The sequence below is a fragment of the Pteropus medius genome, unplaced genomic scaffold (genome assembly GCF_902729225.1).
Source record: "Pteropus medius unplaced genomic scaffold, Ma_sr-lr_union100, whole genome shotgun sequence".
Lineage (NCBI taxonomy): Eukaryota > Metazoa > Chordata > Mammalia > Chiroptera > Pteropodidae > Pteropus > Pteropus medius.
Window position 1 is genome coordinate 2,759,762 of NW_024346150.1, and position 22,013 is coordinate 2,781,774.

Consider the following 22,013-nt stretch of genomic DNA (forward strand, 5'->3'; position numbering starts at 1 on the left):
GCCCAATTTTCCGCCTGCTAAGCACACTCCCTCTGTGGAGGCCAGAGTCTGCCCAGAGACATGGAAAGGGTCGCGCTGTGGACCAGAAGATGTCATATCTTACAGGGTTCCTGAAGTCAAAGTGGGGAGCCCTTGATGCAAACGAGCAAGGAGAATGAGTCTGCTGTCTGCAAAGTACTAGCTGAGCAGAGGATGTCGGCTGGGGGCTGGGCTTCCATTTTAAGGCAGCCATGGTGGGCCACATGCATAATAAAATGCAATAAGCCTACGCAGAGAGAACGGCAGATGAGCAGAAAGAAAAAGAGTTGAAAAAAATACAGGGAGAGAAGTTTAAAATGACTTCTTGGCTCTTATGAAGTTAGGTGACTTAATAAGCCCTGAAACAACATAAACAAATAATAATAGAAAATTAATGGAGCAGCAATACTTACAAAGTGTTTACCCTGTGCCTGCACTTTAAAGGTAATTCACTGAATTCTTGCCTGTGAGTTACAAATTCCCATTTTACAGAAGAGAAAACTGAGGCTTAAATATTTTAGCTAATTTGCTCAAGCCGAGCATGGAACAATGCCTTGAATCTAGGCAGTATAGCATGGAACAATGCCTTGAATCTAGGCGGTATAGCTCCAGAGGCCATGCTCTTGATCTTGATATTCTCCTGTCTCTCCAAGGGTCTTCATGTGAGTTCGTTTACTTGCAAACAGTCCCTAACTGAGTAAGACAAATTCTTTTGAGAAAACCACACTGTTGCCCTGCTCTGTAAGCTCTATTGTGAACAATTAGTTGTACGGACGGTCTGCCTGGGCTCCAAGTCCTGAACCTCTTCCCGTTGTCTGAGGACTTGAACTTACACTACCATTAGCCCAGTTCCCTGAAGACTTGACCCCTTCGCATAGTCCCAGTTTACCCTTATCTTTAGTGCTTCAGTGTCCACTGTTCTGAAGAAATGGCTCAGAAACTCAAAGCTCTGAAGTTTTCCCAAACTCATGTTCTTCAAAATACTATTTCTGAAGGATGTTAAGGGTTCTGCAGAACAAACGAATGAACAAACAAAAACTTTTTAAAAACTGGGCTAAATGTCATTCCAAGAGGCTTGTCTGCCTGTGTCCAGCATCTAGACCAGAGGGTGGCAAACTGCAGTCCTTGGCCCAAAAACAGCCTGCCACTTGTTTTGGTAAATAAAGTTTTATTGGCACACGGCCATGTCCATTTGTTTACATATGGCTGCTTTTGTACGAGAATAGCAGAGTCGAGTATTTGCAACAGAGCCTGTATGGTCTGTGAAGTCTGAAATATTTACTATCTCTTTAAAGAAAAATTTTGCTGACTCTTGACCTAGATGCATGGAAAAACAGTCATCCTCACAGTATGATTCAAAAAGTATGCTTTAAAGTTGGGCAGCTCCAAAACCTCCCCTTTCTTGCTGGTACAAAGAATGCATTTCCACCAGCATTTCCACCATCAGGTACTCACACATGTGACTTTCTCTCCTAGTGATAGCATGCTAATATGTCATTTTGCGCCCAGACTGGTTGCTCACGAGTTTCCCTACCCTAAATATATTGCGTTTCCTTTACAAAAACCAACACCATAAATAGAAAATGTGTGCTGTGCTATGCTCTTAGCAGACATGTGTTACCTTATTTTATTATGAAAATGATTTTTTTATTTTCTGCAACAGTTATTCAGATTTCCTTCTGGTTGCTATAATTCACTTCGTTTAATAGAAATGAAATGTACCTAGCCAAAAACAGAAAGAGAAAAACAATATTTAATACTTCAAGAGGCAAATGTTATTATTTCTATTTTTCAGAGGAGGAAACTAAGGCTCTGAGAGATTAAATTGCATGCCTTAAAATTATAGAGATGAAAAAGGCAGCAAATGCTGTGTGTGAAAGGCTCTGAGAAGTCATGGAGTAAAGAAATTTGACTAAGCTTTTTTTAAGCCATCATTCTCCAGGTTTTTTTTTTTTTTTTTTTTAAGATTCTTTATGAGATCCTAAGAGTTGGTTCTCTGAGGAAAAGCACTAGGAGGTTGCTTCTCTTCAGAGGGGATGTCACGACTAGTCACAGAACAAAAACATGCCCATGATTGAAGACACACTTGACTTTGTGGAGCTCTTGAGGTCTGGAGGGAAAAGCCTGCATGTCGGCATTACAGAGATCAGGCACCAGCTTGCTACCAGGAAAGAATTTTAAACAACCCAGGTTTCAGTTCCCTCCTCTGTAAACCCCATGGGGTTATGGAGACAGTGACATGAGATCATCCATTTCAGCCTAAATTGAATGACATACAATAGGCACTCGGAAAAGGGGGGATAATATTATATTTCATAGGCGCAGGTAGAAAAAGTAGGGAGTAAAAATGAATCAGAAGCTCTGCTAAAAAGAAGAAGGAGAAACCTTCTGTACCTGATTTCTCCATCTCGTCTGCCTTGCCCAACTCAAATCACGCCCGTTGCTCCACCTACAGCAGACAAGAACTGCCATGGTGGAAACAGAGTACAGGGATTGCACATAGTTACATCTAATAACTGTATTAAAAACCAAGTAAACCCTAGAGCGTTTTATTGTTCCCTTCCCCATTTGTGTCCTCAGCCTCTAAGCTGGGATGTTTTGCCCTTCCTGACCCTAAGGACAGTGCATCAGATGAACTACATTTTCCCAGGGTTGATGGAATACAGGAGGGGAAGCGGGGAATCTCACCCTTTTATTTTGGCAAAGGTCTTATGAGGACACACTTCTTATGCTCCCTGGAGGCGGGAGCTGCCTGCCAGCCTGGAGGCTGGGACCCCAGTCTCCATTTCACCAATCAGAAAGACTGAAACACTCAGGATTTAAAGGACTAGTTCACTGCAGGCCAATTTCTAGGCTTCTACTGGCTTACAAACCAGATCTCTGGGGGTTTTGCCTTTGTTCCTGAGTCTGCTAGGATTCTGGAAAGACAGCTCTTGTGCGATGGAACAAGCCCATGATCTAGGACAGGGGTGGGCAAACTTTTTCTATAAAGGGCCAGAGAGTAAATAGTTCATGCTTTGCAGGCCATATGGTCTCTGTCACAACTACTCAACTCTGCCCTTGTAGCAAGAAAGCAGCCATAAATAATATGTAAATGTGGCTGAGCTCCAGGAAAACTTCATTTGCTCCAAGGAAACCTCATTTTTGGACACTGAAATTTGAACTTTATATAATTTTTTTGTGTTACAAAATCATCATCTTCTTCTCCTTCTCCTTCTTCTTCCAACCATTCAGAACTGTTAAAACCACTCTTAGCTTGTATGCCATACAAAAACACATGATGGGTATGATTTGGGCTGTGGCTGCCATTTGCTGAGCCCTGGTCTAGAAAATCTTCAAGGTTCTGGATGAGGGACTTTGGACAAGCCTCTTACATTCTGCAAATATAAGTCGGAGCATACACCAACCAGCAATGAGATAACATGAAATAATGTCTGTGGGATTGCTCTGATAACTATAAGGTGTATTTAATCAATTAACATTAATATTACCAAGTAAGTCTTCACTCAAAAATGTTGATTCCAACATAGAAAAACGTGTAAATTATCCAGGGATCATTTAAAGGAGGAGAATTTCAACCTCTGTGGGGGAAAATACAGCTCAGATGATCTTTTCCAAGTGTTTTGTATTTTGAACAAAAAAAACACAACCAAAATGTGACTCGTGGTTTTGGATGTTGGAGGGTTTTTTGCCACCACTTATATTATTTTAAAAGTCATAAAAAATCAACCACAAAATATCTAATTTCTCAAATTATTATTTATTACCATTTAATTAATTACACGGTAGGTTGAAGCTTTTCTTCCACAGTTTCTCTCTGTGTAGCAGAAACCTTTTCTATGGCTTCTCTCTTTGCTAAGAACACCTGAAAGAGGGCAATAGTCCTTGATGTCAATGGAAACAGAAGCAAATGCGATGCTTTCGGGACATGAATGATCTCCCAGCTTCGGGCCTGTGGGGTAGGAGAAAATAAGTAGAAAAGTGAGTCTCCAGCCAGAACCCTCAAAGTCTTGCATTCCCCTAGCTTTCTTCCAGGGGGTGTTTTGAGTCACATTCACACTGGCCGCAATGGAGAAAAGCCTGTGGTGTTCCCCAAAGAACGGGGCTTTACAAGTGCCCACTGAGGAGAGGCCTCTGGCCCAGACATGGGAAACTTGTTCCTAAAGGCAGGGTCCCAGAGAGCATTCAAAAACCATGGCTTCAAGAGGACATTAGCAACTCTGATGAAATGAAGGGAAAGAATCGTGACAGGTGTTGCTACGCAGAGAGAAAGGAGAATGCCAGGGAGGAAAGAAAAAGAAGCTAAAGAAATTTGGTGCGCTTCATTTTTTAATTTAATTTAATTTAATTTAATTTAATTTAATTCTATTTTCTTCTATTTTATTTTCTAAAAATGAGAAATGTAGAAGCTGACATTATAAATGAGGTAGTCAGCTAGGTAGGCATATGCCGCTGTAAGAAACAACCTCCAACTCACAGTGACTTAATACATAGTGTTCATTTCTCACTCATGCGATGTCCCCTGCAGGTCTGCCGATGCCCAAGGACAATTCACCTTGATGTGGAGACAGTGATCCAGGCTTCTACTATTCCATGTCTCCTGCCTGAACTCCTGGCTCCGTGATCCCTTCAGAAGGGAAAGAGAGAGCTGGCAAGTCACATGGGATCTTTCTAGCTTCACCCTGGCACTTGCACTTACAGTCTATTGGCCTGGACAGATCACGTGGCTCCACCGTTCCTCAAGTGGGCAGAGTCCTGAGCATTCTTGAATCATAGTTTTAAATTCACCTTTTATACATAAATCAGATTCTTCCCTTTGTGATCTCATTGTGTCTGGCACAAAGCCCTGCTAAACTCCTTCTCCAGTTTTTCCCCAAAGTGCAGAGAGCTGAGTAAGCCAAATGTTGCTCCATCTCACTGATCTTTAACTTCACTTGATATTGCGTTTTCTCCATTATTACAATGTAATCCATTGCTATAACAATCAGAAGTGGGCTACGCCCAGTATGACTATTGCTAAAGATTTAACCCTACTTGGTTTAATGCCCTCTGTGTTCTTGGCTCACCTCGCTGTTTTAGTTGCAAAAATGCAAAATATTCTACAGTCTCTTCTTTTGTTTGTCTTGCAAAATATTCTACAGTCTCTTGTTTGTCTCTCCCCAAGGCATATTAGGTACCCTTTTCCCTAATTTGTAAACTTAACTTCTTTCCCCCCCGCCCCCCCTCACTAAACTTGACATTTTCCCCCTCCACTATTAATTCCTTCCCTACTCCTTCCTGAAATTCCCCTCTACCCATTCAACTTGGGACCATCTAGCTTGTCATCACCTCATTAGTCTGGACCTCAGTTTCTTCATCCATAAAATGGAAAGTTAGAGTGAGCTGTGTCCTTCCAGTTCTGATGGTCTCACAGTGAGCATAGAACCTTCTCTGTTTGTCTCTTATGGGGTGTGCTAATGAGGCAATCAAAACCTGACATGTTTTAAATAGAAAAAAATAAACTCTATGAATTGAACTTTGAATTGGAAATTTCTTCAGTTTAAAAATTTCACCTTTCTTTAATTTTCTCAAATAGCTTTTTATGAATAGGATCATTTGAAATTATTATTTAATTTACATAATTCATTATATGGTTACTCTTAGATTTATGCAGTGTTGTGAATCATAAATAATGAAAATATCAAGTTCTCCTAAAAGAATTAATGGAGTTGATTCCTATGTATTTTCCTTTCATGGTGTTTATAAAGACCAGAAGGAAATAAAAATATGAAGTTAATTTCGAAGTTAATGTCCACCTACATTGATGAGATGCTTATATAGAAATATGATCATTTACTTGTAAAAAGGTATGTTTCTTTGTTTTAATTGCATAAAAATATAACAATGATATAAAAGATTTTTTTCTCAGGAAATGATATTCCTTGGTCATTCCTTTTCAAGATTAAACATTGAAGGAAAAAAATGGATTCCTCCTTAGTTGCTATGCTTGCTTATTAATCAGCATCAACTTTTTAAACCATTTAGCCAAACATATTGCTTAGGCCAACAGCGATGAATGCAACGCTTTCCTCCTGCAGCTAAGGATGCATCCACGGACGCTTGTTAGCAATGACTGGTGGTCCAACTGTCCCCTTTACCCAGGAGCTCACAAAATTTCTTTGTGAGCTTTAGTTATAATGTAGACCACTAACAATGAATTCTGTACTGGTCTGGGCTTTTGAAAGATGGCATAAGGAAAGCAGATGGCAGGTAGACATAAAATGTACAGATACATGGAACACCATTTGTCCAACAGCTTCTTATCTGTTTTGTTCTAGGTTCTGTTGCTGTTGTTACAATGCAGAGAAAGTGCCTCTGTGCCTGAAGAGAGTTGAATTTTCCCTCAGCCAGTGTACTCCATTCCGTATTATCTGCGTCACTGACTTCCAATTAGTGCACGATTTTCACTTTGGTGCTGATTGAAGTTTTGAGGGGAATGTTAAACATAATTCCACACTTTCAGTTGCAAGAGTTTACTCCAACCCTGTGGTTTCACTGTAGAATGCCCCTCTGACATTAGGAGACAGGTCTGCTGAGGGTAAGAGCCCTGAACTTTGAATCCAGGTCTTAGGGTTACTTAGCCCTGATCATGCTTCTTTTTAGCAGTGTGGGTTGAATAGTGTTTTAGCCTCTCTGAGCCTCAGTTTACCCTTCAATAAAATGCTATAATGATTTACACTTTTCAGGTTGTTATTAGGTGATTATATCACCTATATGATTTTAACATCATGCCTAACCCACATCTAGGCAGTCATTAATGGTGGATATTAATGCCATATTTTGTCAATTTGAAATGCGTGTCTCCTTCCCCATTTTAATATCTCTGAAATCAGGATATGTATTGTAGTTGATGACATCTCAATTACTGCAGGCCAGGAGGCTGGTGGGGGTGGCTGCCTTTGCCTGCCCATGTGTTGTTGCTCCTGGTACCTTGATGGTTAGTCCCGATGGTGCGACTATACCGTAGGCTAGAAGTTTCAGTCAATCAAATTTCTAGGTATGTTTGAGAAAGGAATCTGAGTCCCTATTGTAGTATGAACATCTTCCATTGATATGTCTAGGGAAGACGAGGAACGCAAACACCAATCCTTTCTGAGTGGGCATCAAGACTTGAAAAAAGTCCTGAAGAAAAAAATGGAGACCTCTTTATGCAGTGCTGCATCACCAGGGCTCTCTTCTTGATGACCCAGAGGATGATCCTGTGTAGAAAACATGGAGATTGACAGGCTGAAGTCAAAAAAGTTATTCAGATGAGCACATTCTGCATGTGAAGAAAGTTTAAGAAGTCATCTAACCTGTTTCTATTCTTATGTAAGCAGAAGAATGATATAAGATGATCACTTCTATCTAAATAAGTCAAAAAAGCTCTTTCAACAGTATTAAATATAAGTGATCTGAAAATGTAGTTATATTTGAATAGGGACGATTATTTTCTTCTAAGTGTGTCCTTGCGTGGCCTCATGAAGAAAACAAAGTCCCCTTTGCTGCTTCAGATGCTGCAGGTGGGTCAGAAAAAGAAACTCAAGGTTTCCTTTTGCTGACGACACTTTTCCTGCTCCTGTTTAAACAGTAATGAATCTCTTAAAGACATTTCCAAGCCTCCCTCCTATTCTGAGTTTGGGGCAGTGTCTAGTTCCAGCTGAAAATGAAACTCATGCGTTTTAGATTTCTGCACTCAGATCTCTTGTCCTTTTTATCAAGGTAAGATGCTATGAGGGAGGGAAAGGTGATTTCAACAGAAATGGCTTGTGCAAGATTTCAGAAAATATCAATCACAAGTAGGAAATGATAATAATAGTAGTAATACGAATAGCTAACATTCCTCAATATTTACCATATGCTAACTACTATTCTAAGCATTGTATATGTATTAACTCATCAGTTCTCCAAACAATATTAAGAATTTGAAAAAAAAAAAAAGAATTAGATACTAATTATTATGATCATTCTTCAGATGAGGAAACTGAGATACAAGAAGGTTCAGAAATTTGCCCACGTTCACAAAACCATGAAGAGACAGATCCAAGATTTAAATTCGTTTAGCCTGGATCTACTAAGCACTTAAATGCTAGGATATTCCGAAATGATTATAGCTTGAAACTGTAATTATTTAATTTGGAGGAAGAGTCAAAATGCCTATTGGAGAAAATATCCAAACATAACTAACATATTGGTTATTAAAATGGTAATGCATAGCCAAGGAAGAAAGTGAAACTGCTTGTAATAGGGCAGATATTCAGAGGGAATAATAGAGCAGAGTAATCTGCCCTATTACAAGCAGTTACTCTTTCTTTCTTCCACATCGCAGCTGACAAGAATCATGGAGAAAGGTGGAGATGCTGCCTAAGGGACCATCAGCTTGGGCAGAGCCCCAAAGAACAGAAAGTTCAGTGGGCCTCTGGGCTGGCATTCAGGAACCCTCCTAAGGGGCAGGTGTTCTATAACCTCTGTGTATATCTGATTTAACTTGTGTTCCCATAGACCTCATCACAGACTAAAATTCCTACAGGGTCCACACAGAAAGTCCTGTCTCCTTCCCCTCTCTGCCAGCCCAGAATGCCTAACAGAAGTCTGAGAAAAGACCAGTAATAGCCCTTTTGGAAGGGGGCGGGTACAGAATTAGCAATTCAGGCAGGCAAAAGGAATGGTGTGCCCGTTTTCAAAAATCTTTCGGGGTACGATGATTTCCCTCCAGCCCCCTCCAGAAAGTATAGAATTTCAGAAATATCCCGCTAATGCTTGTAAATCTTCAAATCTTTTGAATGTCAACTTTAAAAATATCATTTCCAAGTGTCCCTGTCCTGCCTCTCTCGAGCATTGAATGCTCCAGCAGAGATAATGCAGGCAACTGGGCCCACTGCTCGGGAGAGCTGAACTGCCGCTTCATAAACTTGCCATGTGAATCCATGATGTCATCTGTTCCCTCAGACCCCAGACCACCCACGCAGGCAGCCTATTCTCTCCCGGGCGTCGTCGGGAGGGACCTGCCTTTACAAATGATTTGAGGTCGAAACGGAGGAGGACGTAGCTTGAATTGTTACACAAAAGTGCTGCCTGCGACAGTGATAAGCATTTAGACATGACGATGCGGTGATTTTTTCCCCTATTTGAACGCCGAAATTCTCTTTAATTATGGTGGAAGGATCTGAGAGAAGAAAAAGGCAAAGGAGGTTTCTGAAACAGGCCAGAAAATTCATAATATAACAGTGAGCAAGAGGGAAAATATGGAAAAAGCTGGGGACCCTGGAAATATTGGGGCAAGAAGTAATCAGATCATCGACAATGTTAGATTCATGTGTAGATGACTTTTTTCTTCCCTGACTCTTCATTATTAGAAGGAAATTGTAAGAAGCAGGGAAATGTATACAATGTTGAGAAGTAAAGAAATGCATTTTTCAAAAAAATTTGAAGGAAACTGAGGCATTTGGGGCTTTTGAATACTTTTTACTAATCCTTAATCGAGAAGGGGAAAAATGCTCATTTGAGACCACAGACGGTGATAGGGCCTTGATGGCCTGTGTGTGCTGAACCAATCTGCCTCAATACCAAGGAGCCCTGACATTGAGGCCCCTGGAATGTGGCAAGAGAGGGACAATGAAGGGTCCTGTCTGCTATTTTTCTTTGGGATAGTCGGAGGGCAAAGTATAAGGGCGGGGAGGAAAGGTAACGAATCCTAAATGTACAGCACATTATGATACTGCTAAATGGAGAGAAAAATTAATGTGTAGACTAAAACACCAGTTTTGTGCCATCTTCAAAGAAACAAGCCATTCTAAGACTGCGAGGGGAAGGGGGTCTTAATCTTTTCTGAGACACGGATCCCTTTAGCAGTCTGCTGCAGGCTATGGAAAAATTATTGGAAGAACATTTTTAAATTAATTAAGCAAAATACAGAGGATTACCAAGGTAATCCATGATATCAAAATGCATTTATCAAAATATTTCTAAAATGGTCATTAACATATTAATATGTGTATTTCTTTACTGACTCTTTAAATAACAAGATCCAATGGTGAGTTTTGGTAACTGCTATGATTCTGAAGGTTGGCATAAACAGTAGTTCCAGATATCTACAGCAATGGTAGGTTATATGTAGGCATCTGAGATGTGCATGGGTGATAGAGTCACAGGTAGTGCCCTTACAATTGTGACTGGGTTCTTACATTTGTAATTGAAGGAATATCTCCGTTTCAACCGGAAGTTGAAAATAATCTTTTTTTTTTTCAATCAAGTTCATGGATGCCCCCTTTAAAAGCCCCCATCCTAAGGAAGACATTTCCAGGCAGCCAAGTGAGGACCGGTAACAAAGACTTGGGCATTGGAGAAGAGTCACTTCTGACTAGTGAGTGTCTGACCTCAGATTTGTTCCTCAAATCTGTTCATAAAAACAAACATTGAAAGAACCATTTCTCTAAGAGTTCCTTATGACATTGGGGCACAAGGAAACATGCTTTGAAACCTCTCTGAAGACTGTAAAACAAATGCATACTCTTCTCTTTGCAGCAGAATGCCCTGATGGGAATGGCAGTGGAGCCGGATGGAAGATGATGGGCTGGTGATCCCTGATCTCAGTGTTAGCAGTATGTAGCCAATAAGACAGTATCCAGTGAAGGTAGAATAGGCAGAAGAAAAGAAGGAGATAGGAAGGAAAAAAACCAAGGCTTCTTTGTTAGGCTGATTGGGCTGGTTCGTGAATCCATGTGAGCGCTCTTCTGGTGGGCGGGGGTGGACTCAGAATTCATGGGGTAACGAATTAGGTCCTGTATTAATAGAAATAGGTGGCAGTCAGGGAGTGCTGTGCATAAGCTTTGTTGGTTGCCTACCTGGCATCCATCACCCCCATTTCCTTTCTTAACAGTGCCCAGAGCCTCATATTGCACCCACCCTTCCTCCTTCCAGCCCATGTGATCTCTGTTCCAGGGGAAAGCTTCAGGAGATTTATGCTAAATCTTGTGTTCTCTTTTTCTGGCCACAGCCATTGGTCCCGGGTAGGCATGCCACCTAGGCTGAGGCAATCAGGTGACTTTCAAAACTCTTGTGGGGAAAGCTAGGACAGAAGGATTCTTTTTTCCTCAGAATTGGCAGGGTGAAGCCTGAACCAGCTATGGTCATTTTTTCTACTGGAAGGAAGGCCAGCCTGGGATGAAACCAACACATCAAACAGGACACGGCCAAGGGAATCTCAGAGAATGAGCGGGGGACCCTGGATGAGGTAAACCTAAAATCTTGGCTTACAGCTAGATTTCCAATTAGGAGAGTTAATGAATTCCCCCCTTGTTTAAACCAGTGTGAGTTAGGCTTTCTGTTACTTGTAGCCCAATACATCCTAAATAATAAAGCATCACATTCTCCAAGGAATCCCCAGAATTTCCTGAAGTTTTACCCAAATATCTACTGTTTTGTCCACACTTCTATGTTGCATCTTCATAGGGCTGAAGTAGGATGTATGTCTCAGAGTCCAAACTCTCAGAGTAAATTCTCGACTCAGTCACTAACTTATCCTGTGACCAAGAACAGGACACATCACCTCTCTGAGCTTAAATGTCCTTCTCTGTAAAATGAAGCCACAAATATAAATGGTTGGAGAAATTGATCCCAAAACCTTTTTTTCCTAACATTGACCAAAGTATATTATAAAGAGGAACATGAGCTTTAGTAGTCACTTCAGTTTGACTGATGGCTTGGAAAAGTGGTTATCTCCCTAGGATACATTCATAGCTGTGTCACTATTATAGAACTCAGGAATTATGTGATCACGAATGTTAGTAGCCCAGGGAATATGTTGTATTTAGAGATTTTTTTCCATCATTCATTTAGTAATTCCTATGTACCAGGAATTGTAGCAGGCAGCAAGATATAGAAGTAAAAGACGCAGTCTTTGTCTTTAAGTGGCTCACAATTTAGCAAGGAAGACAGCTAAACTGCTGCGTATGGTTATACAGGTTGTACATTGAACAACTCTGGGGTTGCCTTTCATGCCAACGTCAATATGACAGCTCAGGGAGACAAACAACTAAAAAATACATATATATAAAGGGCAAAATACTAGACAGTATGTACTCTATGATCCCATCTGTGTAACAAAAGGATGGGAAGACATGTAGATCTATATCTCTACTTCTAGATAATTTCTGTAAAGACAGAAGTTAAATCTGGGAAGTAGGACTGGCGGGAAGTGGAATGGGGAAGAGGGACACTTTTGTTGTGTACTTTATATCCTTCTGTCTTTTTTTATTTGTTTTCTATAAGAAAAGTTTACCATGTATCAAGATATAACTTTCAAAAGTTAGCAGTTATAACTTAGTTGAGTGTTCAGTAGAGATATTTCCGATGCAACAACATCATGGAGGTGAGTCCAAGGTTGGCCAATGTGATGGTTAACTGTACGTGTAATTTAGCTGGGCAAAGGGAAGACCAGACAGTTGGTAAAACATTATTTCTGGGTGGGTATGTAAGGGAGCTTCTGGAAGAGATTAGCATTTGAATCTGTAGACAGTAAACAAGATTCCCCTCATCGATGTGTGCGGGCAGCATCCAATCGTTGAGGGCCTGATAGAACCAAAAAACAGAGGAAGAAGGATTTTGCTCTCTCTCTACCTGAGCTGGGATATCCATCTTTTTCTCAGACATTCAGACTCAGCATTCCTGGTTCTCCAGCTTGCATAATCTCACAGCCTCCATAATAAGTAAGTAAGTAAACAAACACACAAACAAACAAACAAATATTATTGGTTTGGTTTCTTTGGAAAACCCTAACTGGTACATCTGGCATGATAACCAAATGATTACCAGAGGAGGTGATGTTTTGGTTCATCCTTAAAAGATGAACAGGAGCCATTCAAGTGAAGGAGGAAGGGAAAACTATTTCAGACAGAGCAAATTGCATGCACAGAGGCAAAGGAAGTGGTTGCTTGTTCAAAAATTGAGAACTTGGTTGATAATATTATAATAACTATGTATGGTGTCAGATGGGTACTAGACTTATCAAGGTAACCACTTCATAAGGTATATAAATGTCTAATCTTATGTTGTCCACCCGCAACTAATATAATATTGTATGTCAACTGTAATTGGAAAATAAATTAATTTTTAACAAATTGAGAACCTGGCATAGCTAAAGCATGAAGGGTACGTGGGAAAATGACAGAAGTCAAGGCTGTAAAGATGGAGCATGGCTCAATGTTTAATAATAGTAAGGCAGATAGTTTGGATCTACTGCAAGATTTTAAATAGGGGAGTGACAAGTTTGTATTTGGGTCCCAGATAATTCTCAGTGTAAGAAGAAGATTAAAGTGGAGAATACACAGGTGGCATGCATACACGCACATATGTATTCAAACACATACACACACGCATAGCACCTGCATCAGGAATGTTATGAAAAGTTTATCTATCTTTTGTTATTTTCTTCTTCCTTTGCTTTACTTTCTTTTTAACATGCAAATCTGCGATCTACCTAGAATTTGTTCGTTTATGGTATTAAGTAGCTTGGCTTTGCTTTCAAATGTTTCAATTGTCACAATAGTATTAATTGAACAGTTTATCCTTTCACTTATCTGAAATGCAATCTTTGTTCTATATTAAGTTCCTACAGCCATCAGAGATGGTTTTCTGAACACTTCCTTTTCAAGTAAGTGGTCTACTTTATGCCATGCTTTTCAAAACACTATAACTATAATATTTGTCTATATCTGATAATTCAAATGTTCCCTTATTATCTTCTTGTTCAAAATCATCCTAACCAGTTTCATAAATGTATTCCCCTAGATTAACTTTACCATCAATTTGCCAAGTTAAAAAGAAAAAAAAAATCTCTGAAATTTCTTTGGAATTACATTCAATATATAAGCTAAATTGGGCAGAATTTAGCACTTTTACTATTATAAATTCTTAATTTTATTAAACCTGAGATAGTAAATGAGTCTATCCCTCATTTAAAAAAAAAAATAACTCTTAGAAGTGCGTTTAGAAGTGAGCAGGGACGTAGCTTACGTATTTGCTTCCACCTGCCATTATGTTTAAAATAATCCTTTATCATAGAGATTCTGTGTGAAAAGTCCCAGGACTTTGTGAAGTAACAAACACAGAGCAATGATAATTCCATTATCACCATGACACGTTTCCTCATAAAGCCTTCTTGGAGTCAGCAGGACATCTCCTGAAATAGTCTCATTTACTTTTGAAGTAAACAGTTCTCCAGCAAAACAAAGCCACCTTACTAAACTTTGGGGTGAGAGTTATTCTTTTTTCTTTCTTTTCTTTCTTTTTTTTCTTTTTGAGGGCAGCTCCTCCATAGAACTTCAGAGTACATAGTGTCTCCTATGAATTGGGAAGTCTTAGCAGCCTGGGGACAGAGTCACCCTGTATTTTAAGAAATATTATTACAGTTTTAAAGCTAAGACAACTTCATTCCCTGTCTAGCAAGCCATAGGGAAGGCAAAGGTTCTCTTTAGGACTTTAAGTGTATTACTGAATGTAATGATATCTGCCAAACGAATGTTGGGAAAAGCACACTGCAGCTCCACAGCCAAATTCCATGGCAACAGCTGGTGAATCACAGGTGTTGTCAAGAAAGACTCCAGCTCAGCTTAAATGTTCCAGAGAGTTCTTTATTATTTTAAGCACCACGTTTGGAGAGTGTTTAATTTGCTCAAATTCAAAACATTCCTCATGGGCAAAATGCAATGTAAACAAAGTACTAGGAGAGAGTCATGTCGACCTAATTTTTTATTTGCAAACAGGGTGGTTTAAAACAAAGTATTTCTTTTCTAAGAGTGATATTGCCACGTAGGCATTTAGGAAGGTTATGAAGGAAAAATGTTCTATTACTCCAGCCAACCATAATGTGAGCTCTTCGACATTACCTGGGGGAGTTGGAGACATCTAGACCGATTCAGAGCATCTGCCTTGGCAGGGGCAGTGTGAGGAGGGGCTGGGTCACAGCAAGAGACTTGAATATCTGACAGTCAGATAGGTTGAAACCTTCGGGGTGCAGAAGTGTTTCGAAGGTACTCACGTCTGCCTCATCTGCTTCATTCCCACTCTCTCGTGGTTTAGAAAGTGAAAAAGAATCACCCAGCAGCTCAGAGCCTCTGCGTTCTATATTCCATTTCACATAAGAATGTATCTGAGATGATGTGCATTGTAGTTGTGCCTGAGTTTACCGTTTAGAGACCTAATTTAATCTGGCCCCTACTGTCACATGTGAGTTAACTCATTCGTTCTTTCATTTATCAAATATTTAGTGAACCCTTACTGAATTCCAGGTCCTGCGCTAAAACGAAGACACAAAATCGGAACCAGATACCATCCTCATCCTTGATGGGCTGAGGGTAAGTGAAGAACAGATGAGTTATAACAGTTACACTTCAGGTGAATGAGTGCTCCCAAAAGACATAACTGGGAAGGATGGTTCATGTCACAGATTTCTCCATTAGCCATGTCTCTGCCCCCAACTGCACCTTCAGGAATGGCCCACGGCCTCAGGGATCAACCTGTGTCATCCCTCTGACCAGAGTGACTGGTCTAAGAATAAACCTGTTACCCCAGCCGGGAAAACTAAAGCTGGTAGGGAAGACTTTTTTTCCTCCCTGCTCACCATCTAGGCCAGTGACATCACTATGGCAGGAAAGAATGCTACCAACTCCCTGAGAGGAGCAAAGATGAGACAGACGCGCAGCTTCCCAACAGCACTGAGGCCTGGGGCCAGCCCAGCTCTTTTCTGTGGCTTGACTATTTGATCCAGTAAGCCCCTCCTCCTTTTATTTCATTTTGCTTGTGCCTTATTTGCTTTATTTCATTGAGCTAATTCGAATTGAGACTCTGTCCCTTGTCACCAAGAAAGTGTCATTTACTCTATATATCAAAATAGGGGTGAATAAAGGGGCTGTGAGAGCATACGGGTGGGTGGGTGCACCGAGCCCCGGCTAGACGCCTAAGAAAGGCTTCCTGGAGGAAGTGATACCGTAACAGCAGATGTAATAAATGACAGCTGGATCCCCAAGCTGCTCTGCTCCATTGCTTGATTTCCCTTTGTAAAACACTTCAATCTTTTTCTTTTCTCCTCTGAGAAAAAGTAGGATTCAAAAAAAAATTAAAAGTTGACGGGACCTCGTAGGGGTGGTGGGCAAGGGTCGTGGGATGAGTGTCCAGCATCGTTCTCTTTGTAGATAGGAATGAGCTGCCTAAGGAGTAGAAGCATAAAAGGAGGATGCCTCAGAGTTCAGGGTGATGTAGGTTTTGCATAGCCGGGGTGCTACTGACACCTCCACGGACAGTTGAGACAGCCGAAGACCTGAGCTTGTGCTGCCTTAAGCAGACCAGGGGGTGACCCCATCAGTCCTACTGTAGTCACCAGCCCAGTCGAGCCCTTCGCTCCCAAGGACTATGCTGCCTGCGCATGTCCTCACTTCCCCCACCACCTGCCTCCATCATCCTCCTGGGGAAGATAGAGAGGCTCTTTCTGAATGTTTCAGAGTCTCAGCTGCTGGACAAGGCAAGGAGGATATTTTACTGCAGGGAACCAGAAGCACCAAGACACGGGACTGCAAAACAGCACCTTGAGCCCAGGGAACTCCAAGTAGCACCGCCACTAGGCTGGAGAGTAAGTCTCTGGTAACCCATGTGTACATGATCTTGAAAGGATGTATCAGGGGAAAGTGTTTTGCAGTTGTAAAGTGCTCCACAGACGCTATTTTCTGTTATGACGCATATCGCAGGGTTGCTGTGAGACCCAAATGAGATCACACGCCCATAAAGTTGCTCTGGAGCCTGGAAAAGCACCACGCACGTGCTAATTAACAGAGTTCGAGTTTGGCTGCATTACGTCTCAGACCACAAAGGAATAGTAAAAATTGAAATAACAGAGAATTTCTCTCGAATCCACAGTATTAAATGTCTTTGTAAACTGGGTGTTTTAATTAAAATACTTCCTATCACCTCTTTACAGATAAACGAATGATTTCATTGTCTATTAAAAATAATTTCCTGCTAACAATTAATTAGACCACCAGGCTTCAGGCTTCGAGCCTAAGATTTGTTTTTGTTGATTTACCATGTCACCAAAAACACTCAGTAGGGCATCTAAAATATACATGTATGTATGTATGTGGGTATGTGTGCACATATATTTTTTTTGTTTTCAAATCTGTATCCATTATCTTAGTTAAAGACATCATTACTTCACTCCTAAAGTGTCGTAATGTTGTCCTTACTGCTCCCTCTGTCTCTAGCCTCTCACCTCTCTGCTCTCAAATCCATCATTCCCACAGCTGCTCAGAAACTCAACAGCATTTAAATCATTCCACCCAGTTTGGCTGTCATGTGGCTTCTTTCATTGTGAAAAGACATAAAATAGAAATAAAAAAATATATAAGAAAAGAAAAGAAAAATTATCTTTTATTCCAGATGGTATAATCATTTACCTAGACACCCAGGAGAGTTAGCGAAAACATCACTGGTCCTTATAGGTAAATTTTTTAATGTTGCTATACAGTAATTACCAAAGGATCATTGTTTCCCTACCTAATTGCAAAAACCAGTCACAACATGTGATGGGAAACAAGACACCCATCTTTGGGGTATCATATAGATGCTGAGTGTTGTCGCTTGAGATTCCAAAAAATTCTTATTGTTCTAGCAGCCTCACAGAGTCTCCTGTGAAAAGAGTTTCTGTTTCTAGGCCCTTTTCTCTAACCGCAAATGTTTCAACCCAGCTCCAAGGTCAAGGTGAGAAGACATTTTGCTTCATATATCTCCAAAAGCAGCTAAAAAAAAAAAAAAAAAGCAATGTAGAGATGCTTCCCTGCCTCCTTCGTAGAAATACATTTTCCTTCTCACTCACAAAACATTGTCAGCTCCTTAAAACATTTTTATGCCAGTGCAAACCCTGGCTCTACACATATCTCCCACTTGGGGTGGTTTTCTTGGACAAAGGGATGGTCTGTCCTTAAGAAGTATTTAAGTCTCTACCTCCCACCAGATAACAATGTTTGCAGTTTTTAATAAAAGATTGTTTTCAATTTCTGTCCACCAGGTTCGCAAAATTCTGAAGTACCTGCATGCCCTGATATTGATGGAGGGACTTCCTTGAAGTGCAAGGCCCCAGTTGTCTGCACTTTCCTGGTTTGAAACTTGTTTAAGCTGTGATCTGAAGGGAAAGCAGAAGTTCACCTAGGCGGGGTGTAGGAGGGGATGGAGAGTGTTCCTGGCAGAGAAGACAGTGTGGTGGGGTAAAGCAGGTATTAGGAGAGAGAGATCACTAGGAGGCGTGTATAGCTGAAGCACGGAGACTGGGATGGAGATGCAGGAGGGTGGCTGCTGAATGAAAGCGACAAGGGTATAGATTGAAAATATAAATAGTAGGTCCAGACCACAAAGTTTAAGAAAACACTAAATTGTCACTTCCCTTCATCATACTTGTTTCTTATACCGTGTAAGTTGTTGGTTCACAGGAAGAGGTCAATGGGAAAATGCTCTTTTTCTGTCCAGATTCTAATTTGAATGAGACCCGTTTTGTTTCTGTTATTCTCCCAAAAGTTAACATAGGTAATGACAGCTATCGGGAGACCAAGAAAAATCCCATCCACTGCAAACCCCATTCTTCATATCCTAGAATTCACAGCTCCTGCCATTATACTAAATCCAGAAAAGCGACCATGGTCAGAAACTTCGGCATAAGTATTAGTGACTTCTCAACCTTCCCATGGGGAATTTGGCGGGGTTTCCCCTACAGAATACAAACTTTTCACTGCAAGTGTTCGTCCTCACAGACGCCTATCAACTATGGGCCAATGATAGAATCAAAATACCCAGGTTCCAAGTTGGCAATATGCACCAAGACCGTTAATATATTTATCAATTATGTTAAATAGAAATTTTAACCTAAGGCTATTAATTACAGCAATATATAAACATTTTTTAAAAGGAAATGATTTAAATGTCAGCCAGCAGGCAGGTTTTTAAAAAATCTATCTTTCTGATGCAGCCCCCCCAAAAAAAACTAAAAATCTTGTTTTTGAATAATATTTAACAATATGGAGTAATTCTCAAAATATATCATGTGAAAACCTGATTATCAAACGATCTACTAATGACAATTTTCATTTTTTCATATCTGCACTATGAAGATATAAAACTTGGAAGGCAAGACTCTAAAATATTAACATGTGTTTTCTCTGAAAGATAGGGCTTTGGGTGGTTTGCTTTTCTTGTCGTCCATTCTGTTTTTTTTTTTTTTTCCCGATGTTTAAAAAAATGTAATATTGTTAAGAAGAAAAAAAAAAAAAAAAAAATTCAGAAGAGCCTGTGTTTTACATGGCAAAGTGGATCCTGACTGGGTGAGCATCTGAATCACACAGCAGTCTTTGTGCAAATAAACATGGTCTGATTTCTCTGAGTGTCCCAGAAATATGAAATGTTTCTGCGAGATTTATCTGTCCATGTCTTTGCCTGAGCAAGGAAACACAGACACAAATACACATGTTTTTTCTGTTGCGCTGCCCTAGAATATTTGGGAGTTTGGCTCCAGGTCCAGAATTCCAGTTGTCTCCTCCAAAACTGGGAGCCTCTTGCGTCTGTGAAACGCAAGCTGCAGCTCCCAAGGGAGAAGACACTCCTCAGCTTCCTGCCTCGTCGCAAAGAAAACCGCCCTGTGTGCACAGGCCTCCCCACTAGGGTAGAAAATGAAAACCGCTTGGAAAAAGAGCAGAATGCTTGCAATAGTTTGTTTGGTGTCTTAGAAAATAAAATTCATCTTTCTTCACCAGATGAGAGCCGTTGTTTTCAGATGGCTTGGAGGGAGAATCATTCCTTGCACGGAAACTAGAAACCTGGCTAAATTTCCAGAACTATTTTTCATGGACAGGATCGAGAATTTGATGAGAAAATGAGAAATACGATTGTAAGGGCCTTGGTTTCCATTGGATTTTTAGTTCCTGTAGATTCTTCCAGATGTTCATGAAACCTATTTAATCAGAATCTCTGGGGACCAGGTCCTGGCCTCTCTATTTTAATAAGGGTTCTAGATGATTCAGATGAATAGCAAAGTTTGAGAATGACAGCCGTAACGATACACCAAAGGGGACTTGCATAGAAAAACATCTTTTAAAATACACATGGCGTTGGCACTAGAGATATTTAAATGCAGCCTTAAAAAATATTTTTAAAACACACATGGCATTGGCACTAGAGATATTTTAATGCGGCCTTAAAAAACATTTTTAAAAAAGACTGTCTCCTTTGCTAGAAAGGATTCCTTGCCATTATTTCACCTCAGTCACAGATTCCTCTCACAATCTGAATAGAAACAATGGAGCAACCCAAAGGCACACTCAGTCACAGCCATAGGATTCCACATAAATCAGCTCAGGGCAAGCTGGACTAAGTGAGGGTGAGTGCTGCCGAGGCAAAGCGGCCCGTCTGGTGACCAAACGCTTTTTGCCTATTAACTGCATGTGTTGACTTTGTGTGGGGACCTGGAGAGTCCAGTCACCACAAACCCAAGGGTCAACAGCCACTTGGCAGACCCTTTGCACTGAGCAAGTGCTGAATTAAATAAAACCAGCATTTAAACCGCTCAACATCCTTTTAGAAGTTACTCTTCAATGTTATGTGAACACATGTCCTGATTTGTAAATGGGGTTTAAGTCCACTACCCAGGTGTAATGTTTAACAGCACTCTTTTCATTCCCAGCCTTATCCCTATTTGCGGATAAATCCTACGATCACCTAAGGTCGAGACGGTAACATGTTAGCCGAGGGGAGCACTGAGAGGGAGAATGATTAGTAACCTCCCTAGATAGTCACGAAGCAGTAACTAGTGTTTCAAGGCAGCCAGGGCCCCTCATTTGGCAAGCAGCAAAAATAACTGCTTAAGAAGCTTTCCTCCATCCTTTCTCTCCACCCCCCTCCATTTACGGTCTATATTTTTAACTCTTTCGGTTTCTTTAATATCACCGAGCAGCTCAGGGCAGTAAGTGTATGTCAATTTTCACTTTGCAGCATACACACTTTATTCCCAAATTACCCCAGTAACCCAAATAAGAAAGGAGAAAATGCACAAAGAATTACTGTGGCCATCTGGAATGCATAATGTGGAAAGAGCTGCAATACATTACATGGTCTGGAAAGTGGCTGGTCGAATTCCAGAGCTAAGGCAGACTTCAAAGTCTGGCCGTACATCAGTGAAACTGCTGATCGGCTCCGATATTTAAAGTGGGTGTAGATGAATGAATTTATTACAGTTTTTATCTTCTGGGCTCAGATGGGGAAATGGGATCATAGTCAGGTTCTCCTTCAATTTCATGCTGAATTTTTTTCTTAGATGTTATTTTTCTCCCCCTTGACGCTGTACTATGTGCTGACTTTTCTCTTCGGATTGCAACATCTCTTCCTTATCTCTGCCATGGTCCTGAAAACTGACTCATTTGTACGAATCGCTTAACTTTGTAGAGACTGGTGGCCTGATCGTGAGATGCTTTGCACAAAGGTCCTCAATTAAAATATATGAATATGTATAAATATACATATATAAATATAAAACTTCATAGTCTTTTTCCTGTCCCTCTAATGGAGCAAGCCTGCAGTTGAGATCTGAACTGCATGAAATTTATTTCTGAAATTGAATTTGAGTGATATCTAGTTGTATTCCCTGATTAGAAATATTTTATGAGGAAAACCTGGACTCAAATATTTGGAAACATTTGATTTGAGGACTGCTGTCAGAAACTCTGTTTTAGGAAGGGATGAAAGAGCAGTTCTTTTTGTCAACAGCCTCGAAATCTCTTTGAGAAACAAGCATCTTCTAGTCTCTGCCAACTGGATTGCTTTTATCTTCATACAAATTTATCTTGACCTTTAAAAGAACCTCAACAAATAGAATCCTAAGCCAACTCCATAGCAAATGTCCGCACTCCTCCACCTTCAAGAGCTCATAAGGTTCTATTTCTAAACTCTAA

General features: G+C 40.5%; 1 long non-coding RNA gene across 8 annotated transcripts in view; it reads left to right on the top strand.

Annotated features, from left to right (window-relative positions):
- Positions 1 to 19,292, top strand: part of LOC120612931 (uncharacterized) — a 47,752-nt gene extending 28,460 nt beyond the window's left edge. For 2 of the 8 annotated variants that reach the window (XR_005655560.1, XR_005655561.1), the window contains 7 exons: positions 6,336 to 6,595; positions 10,290 to 10,399; positions 10,561 to 10,637; positions 11,134 to 11,269; positions 12,684 to 12,743; positions 15,324 to 15,389; positions 16,227 to 17,819. This is a non-coding gene — a long non-coding RNA (uncharacterized LOC120612931). Of the gene's footprint in view, positions 1 to 6,335; positions 6,596 to 7,118; positions 7,369 to 10,289; positions 10,400 to 10,560; positions 10,638 to 11,133; positions 11,270 to 12,683; positions 12,744 to 15,323; positions 15,390 to 16,226 lie in introns of all 8 variants that reach the window. The other 6 variants (XR_005655566.1, XR_005655564.1, XR_005655567.1 and 3 more) reach the window with 6 other exon arrangements.
- Positions 19,293 to 22,013: the final 2,721 nt, after the last annotated feature.